Source organism: Lolium rigidum, chromosome 3, assembly GCF_022539505.1.
Source record: "Lolium rigidum isolate FL_2022 chromosome 3, APGP_CSIRO_Lrig_0.1, whole genome shotgun sequence".
In the NCBI taxonomy this organism is placed as follows: Eukaryota; Viridiplantae; Streptophyta; class Magnoliopsida; order Poales; family Poaceae; genus Lolium; species Lolium rigidum.
Window position 1 is genome coordinate 410802714 of NC_061510.1, and position 11745 is coordinate 410814458.

Consider the following 11745-nt stretch of genomic DNA (forward strand, 5'->3'; position numbering starts at 1 on the left):
ACGGACCGAAAAATCGTCGTAGGACTTTGCCTGACGCAGTTTCGACAACAGAACCCATATCGTCGGGTTAGGCCCATAGGCGACGAAAAATACCCCTTAGCGGACGATTTTGAGACGTTGTCTATCAGAACTTTTCTTGTAGTGCGTGGTGCTCAAAACGTTTTTGAAGATCGGCTTCCAGACTGCATAGGATGGCACACTGAACTTGAGAGTACCAAGTTTTCCGAGTCGCGTAAACATTCTTTACTTCATCGGTTTCAGTTTCTGCAGTGGGTCACCTAGCGGTGCATCGAGCACATATTGCAGGTTTCCACCAGCGAGGAAAATCCTCACATGACGGAACCAGTCGGTGAAGTTGCTACCATTGCTCTTAAGCTTTTCTTTCTCTAGGAACTGGTTAAAATTGATTGATGGGGACACCATAATCTACAACATATATTTGCAATAGTTTAGACTAAGTTGATGACAAAATTGAGTTCAAATTTTAATTCAACAAAATTAAAAACTAGGTGAACTCCCACTCAAAACAATATCCCTCGCATTGTCTTAGTGATCACACGAACCAAATCCACTACACCAAGCCAGATCATCACGAGACAAGATGTAACTTCAATGGCGAACACTCAAAGTGTTCATCATATCAATCATATGATTCATGCTCTACCTTTCAGTATCCCGTGTTCCGAGACCATGTCTGTACATGCTAGTCTCGTCAAGGCAACCTTAGTATCCGCGTGTGCAAATCTGGCTTGCACCCGTTGTATGCACATGTTGAATCTATCACACCCGATCATCACGAGATGTTTCGAAACGACAAGTCTTGGCAACGGTGCTACTAAGGATGAACACTTTATTATCTTGATATTTTAGTGAGAGGGATCATCTTATAATGCTACCGTCGCGATCTAAGCAAAATAAGATGCATAAAAGGATTAACATCACATGCAATTCATATGTGATATGATATGGCCCCTTTGTCTTTGCGCCTTTGATCTTCATCTCCAAAGCACGGACATGATCTCGATCATCAACGGGCATGATCTCCATCATCGTCGGCGTAGCGTCAAGGTCAATGGCGCCGTCTTCATGATTGCTCTCCCATGTAGCAACTATTACAACTTCTTTGAAATACTACTCAACATGAAATTTAAAGACAACCATAAGGCTCCTGCCGGTTGCCACAATACAATAATGATCATCTCATACATATTCATCATCACATCACCAAACCCTGCAAAAACAAGTTAGACGTTTCTAATTTGGTTTGCATATTTTACGTGGTTTAGGGTTTTCGAGTGAGATCTAATCTACCTACGAACATGAACCACAACGGTGATACTAGTGTTGTCAATAGAAGAGTAAATTGAATCTTCACTATAGTAGGAGAGACAGACACCCGCAAAGCCACTTATGCAATACAAGTTGCATGTCGAGCGTGGAGCAAATCTCATGAACGCGGTCATGTAAAGTTAGCCCGAGCCGCTTCATCCCACTATGCCACAAAGATGCAAAGTACTCAAACTAAAAACAACAAAGCATCAATGCCCACAAAACAATTGTGTTCTACTCGTGCAACCAATCTATGCATAGACACGACTCTGATACCACTGTAGGGATTCGTAGCATAGAAAACAAAAAAATTCCTACCGCGAGAACGCAATCCAAACCAAGATGCAATCTAGAAGACGGTAGCAACGAGGGGATGAACGAGACTAACCCTTGAAGATTTCCAAAGCCTACGAGATTAGATCTCGTTGTTGCGTAAGATGATCACTTGCCGCTTTCAAAAGCGCGTAGAAGATCTTGACGGTGCCACAATCGGGCAGCACCTCCGTACTCGGTCACACGTTCGGTGTTGATGAAGACGACGTCCTTCTCCCCGTTCCAGCCGGGCAGCGGAAGTAGTAGATCCTCCTTGGAATCCCGGCAGCACGACGGCGTGGTGGCGGTGTCGATGGAGATCTCCGGCGGAGCTTCGCTAAGCGTATGCGGGAGAGGTGCTGGAGGAGGGGCGGCTAGGGTTTGGGAGAGGGGGGCGCCGGCCACTATAGGGTGCGGCCAACTTGTGGTCTTAGGGTGGCCGGCCCCCTCCCCTTGCTCCTCCTTATATAGGTGGAAGCCCCAAGTCTAGTCTCCCAAGTCTTCGAATAAGACCCCAACTCCAAAACCTACCTTTGGTGGGAAACCTACTAAAGGGGGGAGTCCTACTCAAGGTGGGACTCCCACCTTTCCTTGAGGTGGGGTGGCCGGACACCCTTGGTGGAGCCCACCTGGGACTCCTTCCCTTAGGGTTGGCCGGCCATGGTTGTGGAGTCCTTCCGGGACTCCACCTTCCATAGTGCGTTTCTTCCGGACTTTTCTAGAACCTTCTAGAACCTTCCATAAATGCACCGGATCATTTCCAAACTTGGAATACGACTTCCTATATATGAATCTTATTCTCCAGACCATTCCGGAACTCCTCGTGATGTCCTGGATCCCATCCGAGACTCCGAACAAAACTTCGAACTCCATTCCATATTCCATATCTACTTAAACGACATCAAACCTTAAGTGTGTCACCCTACGGTTCGTGAACTATGTAGACATGGTTTGAGACCTCTCTCCAACCAATAACCAATAGCGGGATCTGGAGATCCATAATGGCTCCAACATATTCAACGATGACTTAGTGATCGAATGAACCATTCACATACGATACCGATTCCCTTTGTCACGCGATATTTTACTTGTCCGAGGTTTGATCATCGGTATCTCTATACCTTGTTCAACCTCGTCTCCTGACAAGTACTCTTTACTTGTACAGTGGTATGTGGTTGATACGTCTCCGACGTATCGATAATTTCTTATGTTCCATGCCACATTATTGATGATATCTACATGTTTTATGCACACTTTATGTCATATTCGTGCATTTTCTGGAACTAACCTATTAACAAGATGCCGAAGTGCCGCTTGCTGTTTTCTCGCTGTTTTTGGTTCCGGAAAGGCTGTTCGGGCAATATTCTCGAATTGGACGAAATCAACGCCAAACCTCCTATTTTTCCCGGAAGGCTCCGAACACCGAAGAAGAGTCGGAGAGAGGCCGGGGGCCACCACACCATAAGGCGGCGCGGGCCGGACCCCGGCCGCGCCGGCCTAGGGTGGGGCCACCCCGTCAGCCCTCCCGCGCCGCCTCTTCGCCTATATAACCCCTTTTGACCTAAAAACGCAGTACCTCTTGACGAAACTCCGTAAAGACTCCGTGGGCGCCGCCACATCGCGAAACTCCAATTCGGGGACGAAGTCTCGTTCCGGCACCTCGCCGGGACGGGGAATTGCCCCGGAGCCATCTCCACCGCCGTCTCCACCGCCATCTTCACCGCCATCGCTGCCTCCATGATGAGGAGGGAGTAATCCACCCCCGAGGCCGAGGGCTCCGCTGTAGCTATGTGGTTAATCTCTCTCCCATGTACTTCAATACAATGATCTCATGAGCTGCTTTACATGATTGAGATCCATATGATGAGCTTTGTATCGCTACTAGTTGTGTGCTACGCATGTGATGTTATTAAAGTAGTCTATTCCTCCTGCATGGTGTAAAGGTGACTAGTGTGTGCACCGTGTGGTTCTTGTCGTAGGCTATGATCATGATCTCTTGTAGATTGTGGAGTTAATTATCATTATGATAGTATTGATGTGATCTATTCCTCCTTCATAGTGTAATGTGGACAGTGTGTGCACTATGTTAGTTCTTGGTTTATTTTGCAATGATCTATTATGCTCTAAGGTTATTTAAATATGAACATTGAATTGTGGAGCTTGTTAACTCCGGCATTGAGGGTTCGTGTAATCCTACGCAATGTGTTCATCATCCAACAAAAGAGTGTATGTAGCACTGATGGCGTGTATTTCACACGTTCGTTGGGCAACCCCAAGAGGAAGGTATGATGCGCACAGCAGCAAGTTTTCCCTCAGAAAGAAACCAAGGTTTATCGAACCAGGAGGAGCCAAGAAGCACGTTGAAGGTTGATGGCGGCGGGATGTAGTGCGACGCAACACCGGAGATTCCGGCGCCAACGTGGAACCCGCACAACACAACCAAAGTACTTTGCCCCAACGAAACAAGTGAGGTTGTCAATCTCACCGGCTTGCTGTAACAAAGGATTAACCGTATTGTGTGGAAGATGATTGTTTGCAGAGAAAATAGTAAAACAAGTATTGCAAGCAGATTTGTATTTCAGTATTGAAGAATGGACCGGGGTCCACAGCTCACTAGAGGTGTCTCTCCCATAAGATAAAAGCATGTTGGGTGAACAAATTACGAGTCGGGCAATTGACAAATAGAGAGGGCATAACAATGCACATACATGACATGATAAATATAGTGAGATTTAATTGGGCATTACGACAAAGTACATAGACCGCCATCCAACCGCATCTATGCCTAAAAAGTCCACCTTCAGAGTTATCATCCGAACCCCTCCAGTATTAAGTTGCAAAGCAACAGACAATTGCATTAAGTATGGTGCATAATGTAATCAATAACTACATCCTCGGACATAGCATCAATGTTTTATCCCTAGTGGCAACAAGCACAACACAACCTTAGGGGTTTCGTCACTCCCCAGGTGTCAATGCGCATGAACCCACTATCGAGCATAAATACTCCCTCTTGGAGTTAAAAGTAAAAACTTGGCCAGAGCCTCTACTAGTAACGGAGAGCATGCAAGATCATAAACAACACATATGTAATAACTTGATAATTAACATGACATGGTATTCTCTATCCATCGGATCCCGACAAACACAACATATAGAATTACGAGATAGATGATCTTGATCATGTTAGGCAGCTCACAAGATCCAACAATGAAGCACAATGAGGAGAAGACAACCATCTAGCTACTGCTATGGACCCATAGTCCAGGGGTGAACTACTCACTCATCACTCCGGAGGCGACCATGGCGGTGTAGAGTCCTCCGGGAGATGAATCCCCTCTCCGGCGAGGTGCCGGAGGAGATCTCCGTAATCCCCCGAGATGGGATCGGCGGCGGCGGCGTCTCGCAAGGTTTTCCGTATCGTGGTTTTTCGCCTCGGGGTTTTCGCGACGGAGGCTTTAAGTAGGCGGAAGGGCAGAGTCGGGGCCGGACGAGGGGGCCACACCATAGGCGGCGCGGGCCCCCCGGGCCGCGCCGCCTTGTGGTGTCGCCACCTCGTGGCCCCACTTCGTATGTTCTTCGGTCTTCCGGAAGCTCCGTGGAAAAATAGGCCCCCGGGTCTTTGTTTCGTCCAATTCCGAGAATATTTCGTTACTAGGATTTCCGAAACCAAAAACAGCAGAAAACGAGAACCGGCACTTCGGCATCTTGTTAATAGGTTAGTTCCGGAAAATGCACGAATATGACATAAAGTGTGCATAAAACATGTAGGTATCATCAATAATATGGCATAGAACATAAGAAATTATCGATACGTCGGAGACGTATCAGCATCCCCAAGCTTAGTTCTGCTCGTCCCGAGCAGGTAAAACGATAACAAAGATAATTTCTGAAGTGATATGCCATCATAACCTTGATCATACTATTTGTAAACATATGTAGTGAATGCAGCGATCAAAACAATGGTAATGACATGAGTAAAAAAGTGAATCATATAGCAAAGACTTTTCATGAATAGTACTTCAAGACAAGTATTAATAAGTCTTGCATAAGAGTTAACTCATAAAGCAATAAATCAAAGTAAAGGTATTGAAGCAACACAAAGGAAGATTAAGTTTCAGCGGTTGCTTTCAACTTGTAACATGTATATCTCATGGATAATAGTCAACATAGAGTAATATAACAAGTACAATATGCAAGTATGTAAGAATCAATGCACAGTTCACACAAGTGTTTGCTTCTTGAGGTGGAGAGAGATAGGTGAACTGACTCAACATAAAAGTAAAGAGAATGGTCCTTCAAAGAGGAAAGCATCGATTGCTATATTTGTGCTAGAGCTTTTATTTTGAAAACATGAAACAATTTTGTCAACGGTAGTAATAAAGCATATGAGTTATGTACATTATATCTTACAAGTTGCAAGTCTCATGCATAGTATACTAATAGTGCCCGCACCTTGTCCTAATTAACTTGGACTACCGGATCTTTGCAATGCACATGTTTTGACCAAGTGTCACAATGGGGTACCTCCATGCCGCATGTACAAAGGTCTAAGGAGAAAGCTCGCATTTTGGATTTCTCGCTTTTGATTATTCTCAACTTAGACATCCATACCGGGACAACATGGACAACAGATAATGGACTCCTCTTTAATGCATAAGCATGTGACAACAATTATTATTCTCATATGAGATTGAGGATATATGTCCAAAACTGAAACTTCCACCATGAATCATGGCTTTAGTTAGCGGCCCAAAGTTCTTCTCTAACAATATACATGCTCCAACCATAAAGGTGGTAGATCTTTCTTACTTCAGACAAGACGGACATGCATAGCAACTCACATGATATTCAACAAAGAATAGTTGATGGCGTCCCCAGAAGCATGGTTATCGCACAACAAGCAACTTAATAAGAGATAAAGTGCATAAGTACATATTCAATACCACAATAGTTTTTAAGCTATTTGTCCCATGAGCTATATATTGCAAAGGTGAATGATGGAATTTAAAGGTAGCACTCAAGCAATTTACTTTGGAATGGCGGATAAATACCATGTAGTAGGTAGGTATGGTGGACACAAATGGCATAGTGGTTGGCTCAAGTATTTGGGATGCATGAGAAGTATTCCCTCTCGATACAAGGTTTAGGCTAGCAAGGTTATTTGAAACAAACACAAGGATGAACGGTACAGCAAAACTCACATAAAAGACATATGGTAAACATTATAAGACTCCATACCATCTTCCTTGTTGTTCAAAACTCAATACTAGATGTTATCTAGACTCTAGAGAAACCAAATATGCAAACCAAATTAGCAAGCTCTAAGTATTTCTTCATTAATGGGTGCAAAGTATATGATGCAAGAGCTTAAACATGAGCACAACAATTGCCAAGTATCAAATTATCCAAGACATTTTAGAATTACTACATGTAGTATTTTCCAATTCCAACCATATAACAATTTAACGAAGAAGAAACTTCGCCATGAATACTATGAGTAGAGCCTAAGGACATATTTGTCCATATGCTACAGCGGAGCGTGTCTCTCTCCCATAAAGTGAATGCTAGGATCCATTTTATTCAAACAAAACAAAAACAAAAACAAACCGACGCTCCAAGCAAAGTGCATAAGATGTGACGGAATAAAAATATAGTTTCGAGGGAGGAACCCGATAATGTTGTCGATGAAGAAGGGGATGCCTTGGGCATCCCCAAGATTAGACGCTTGAGTCTTCTTAGAATATGCAGGGGTGAACCACCGGGGCATCCCCAAGCTTAGAGCTTTCACTCTCCTTGATCATATTGCATCATACTCCTCTCTTGATCCTTGAAAACTTCCTCCACACCAAACTCGAAACAACTCATTAGAGGGTTAGTGCATAATAAAAATTCACATGTTCAGAGGTGACACAATCATTCTTAACACTTCTGGACATTGCATAAAGCTACTGGACATTAGTGGATCAAAGAAATTCATCCAACATAGCAAAAGAGGCAATGCGAAATAAAAGACAGAATCTGTCAAAACAGAACAGTCCGTAAAGATGGATTTTATTAGGCCACCAGACTTGCTCAAACGAAAATGCTCAAATTGAATGAAAGTTGCGTACATATCTGAGGATCATGCTCGTAAATTGGCTTAATTTTCTGAGCTACCTACAGGGAGATAGACCCAGATTCGTGACAGCAAAGAAATCTGGAACTGCGCAGTAATCCAAATCTAGTACTTACTTTTCTATCAAAGACTTTACTTGGCACAACAAAACATAAAACTAAGATAAGGAGAGGTTGCTACAGTAGTAAACAACTTCCAAGACACAAATAAAAAAAATACTGTAGTAAAAACATGGGTTGTCTCCCATAAGCGCTTTTTTAACGCCTTTCAGCCTAGGCGCGTAAAGTGTATCTCAAGTATTATCAAAGGGTGGTGCACCTACAGCGGGGTTTGGAGTTTTCTCAACCATGCATAGTATATTGGATACATAAGTTTCAGCGTCTCCCTTCTCATTAGTCTTGGGCTTGCTACTCTCATCGAACAAATTTTCAGGAACAAGCCAAGCATAGTTATTTTCTAGTGCATCATTCATAGCTAGGAGTTTACATGGTATTGGTGCTTTGATCTCTCCACCATCATTAGTATTTTTAGTGTACCTTATTCTATCCATATCCATTTTTTCAAGGAGACTAACAAAATTAGTATGAGAACCAAGCATATTAAATTTAGCAAAGACCTTTCTAGCCTCTCTTGCTAGACCACCAAATTCTCTAAGAAGGGTTTCTAAAACAAAATCTTTCTTTTCCCCCTCTTCCATATCACCAAGTGTAAGAAACATGTGTTGGATTATAGGATTGAGATTAACAAATTTAGTTTCCAACATGCGAACTAAAGCAAGCGGCAGCAATTTCATAAGTGGGAGCAAGTTCTACCAAGTGTCTATCTTCAAAATCTTCGATGGTACTCGACATGAGTGAAAAATTCTTCTATATTGTTTCTCCCAATTATAGACCCGCGTCCTACCGGTATGTCTTTTGTGGTAAAATTAAAAGGAAACATGTTGCAATAAGTAAAATAAATGCAAGTAACTAATTTTTTTGTGTTTTTGATATAGCAAACAAGATAGTAAATAAAGTAAAGCTAGCAACTAATTTTTTTTGTGTTTTGATATAATGCAGCAAACAAAGTAGTAAATAAAAAAAAACAAAGTAAAGAGATTGAGAAGTGGAGACTCCCCTTGCAGCGTGTCTTGATCTCCCCGGCAACGGCGCCAGAAAATGTGCTTGATGGCGTGTATTTCACACGTTCGTTGGGCAACCCCAAGAGGAAGGTATGATGCGCACAGCAGCAAGTTTTCCCTCAGCAAGAAACCAAGGTTTATCGAACCAGGAGGAGCCAAGAAGCACGTTGAAGGTTGATGGCGGCGGGATGTAGTGCGGCGCAACACCGTAGATTCCGGCGCCAACGTGGAACCCGCACAACACAACCAAAGTACTTTGCCCCAACGAAACAGATGAGGTTGTCAATCTCACCGGCTTGCCGTAACAAAGGATTAACCGTATTGTGTGGAAGATGATTGTTTGCAGAGAAAATAGTAAAACAAGTATTGCAGCAGATTTGTATTTCAGTATTGAAGAATGGACCGGGGTCCACAGTTCACTAGAGGTGTCTCTCCCATAAGATAAAAGCATGTTGGGAGAACAAATTACAGTCGGGCAATTGACAAATAGAGAGGGCATAACAATGCACATACATGACATGATAAATATAGTGAGATTTAATTGGGCATTACGACAAAGTACATAGACCGCCATCCAACCGCATCTATGCCTAAAAAGTCCACCTTCAGGTTATCATCCGAACCCCTCCAAGTATTAAGTTGCAAAGCAACAGTACAATTGCATTAAGTATGGTGCATAATGTAATCAATAACTACATCCTCGGACATAGCATCAATGTTTTATCCCTAGTGGCAACAGCACAACACAACCTTAGGGGTTTCTGTCACTCCCCCAGGTGTCAATGCAGGCATGAACCCACTATCGAGCATAAATACTCCCTCTTGGAGTTAAAAGTAAAAACTTGGCCAGAGCCTCTACTAGTAACGGAGAGCATGCAAGATCATAAACAACACATATGTAATAACTTGATAATTAACATGACATGGTATTCTCTATCCATCGGATCCCGACAAACACAACATATAGAATTACGGATAGATGATCTTGATCATGTTAGGCAGCTCACAAGATCCAACAATGAAGCACAATGAGGAGAAGACAACCATCTAGCTACCGCTATGGACCCATAGTCCAGGGGTGAACTACTCACTCATCACTCCGGAGGCGACCATGGCGGTGTAGAGTCCTCCGGGAGATGAATCCCCTCTCCGGCAGGGTGCCGGAGGAGATCTCCGTAATCCCCCGAGATGGGATCGGCGGCGGCGTCTCAGTAAGGTTTTCCGTATCGTGGTTTTTCGCCTCAGGGTTTTCGCGACGGAGGCTTTAAGTAGGCGGAAGGGCAGAGTCGGGGGCCAGACGAGGGGGCCACACCATAGGGCGGCGCGGGCCCCCCCTGGGCCGCGCCGCCTTGTGGTGTCGCCACCTCGTGGCCCCACTTCGTATGTTCTTCGGTCTTCCGGAAGCTCCGTGGAAAAATAGGCCCCCGGGTCTTTGTTTCGTCCAATTCCGAGAATATTTCGTTACTAGGATTTCTGAAACCAAAAACAGCAGAAAACAGAACCGGCACTTCGGCATCTTGTTAATAGGTTAGTTCCAGAAAATGCACGAATATGACATAAAGTGTGCATAAAACATGTAGGTATCATCAATAATATGGCATAGAACATAAGAAATTATCGATACGTCGGAGACGTATCAAGCACATATGAGAAAGAGTTATCTATTATGCGATCAATGTTGAGAGTGTCCACTAGTGAAAGTATGATCCCTAGGCCTTGTTCCTAAATACTGCTATCGCTGCTTGTTTACTCGTTTCTATCGCGTTACTACCGCTGCGTTACTACTCGCTTGTTTATCGTCCCGGGCAAAGCACTTTTCCGGTGCCGTTGCCACTGCTCATACTTATTTATACCACCCGTATTTCACTATCTCTTCGCCGAACTAGTGCACCTATTAGGTGTGTTGGGGACACAAGAGACTTCTTGCTTTGTGGTTGCAGGGTTGCATGAGAGGGATATCTTTGACCTCTTCCTCCCTGAGTTCGATAAACCTTGGGTGATCCACTTAAGGGAAAACTGCTGCTGTTCTACAAACCTCTACTCTTGGAGGCCCAACACTGTCTACAAGAATAGAAGCACCCGTAGACATCAAGCTATTTTCTGGCGCCGTTGCCGGGGAGGAAAGGTAAAAGGTACTCACACTCCGGATCTCGGCTACTAAGCTATTTTCGTCGTTGTAAGTACTCGAAGCTATTTCCTTTAGATCCTGCAATTGCATCTTTTTGTTTCTTGTTTTTATTTTCACTAGTTAGGCATAATGGAAAACAACAAAAATTTTGGTGAGCTTTTTAATCTTTTTCCTAATTTATAATTGTTTGATGCGAAAATTAAAAAACCTATGGAACCTTATTTGCATGATAGTAGCAATGTTATTAGTATGAATGCAATTATCGCTAATGCTATGGAGAAGTCTAAGCTTGGGGAAGCTAGTTTTTGTGATATTTTTAGCTTCCCATCTTTAGGGGAGAAAATTTGCTCTGATAATACTTTATCTCCCATATGCGATAACTCTAATGATGCTTGTGATATTTTAAATGCACCTACTGAAAGTATTCCATATAAAATACCTATGAAAATTATTGAACGTGTTATGGATAACCACTATGAAGGGGGTGGAATTGTCCATCCTGGAGATCATTTACTGTTTTTGCATGAATTATGCGGGTTATTCAAGTGTGCAGGTATCTCTATGGATGAAGTGAAGAAGAAATTATTCTCTATGTCGTTGTCTGGTAAAGCGGTGTATTGGCATAAACTGCTGAAGGATGAGCATTCTCTTGATTGGAAGGATATTGTGCCACTATTTTATTCTAAATTCTATCCTCCAAGTGAAATTCACAAAGACCGAAACCGAATATATAATTTC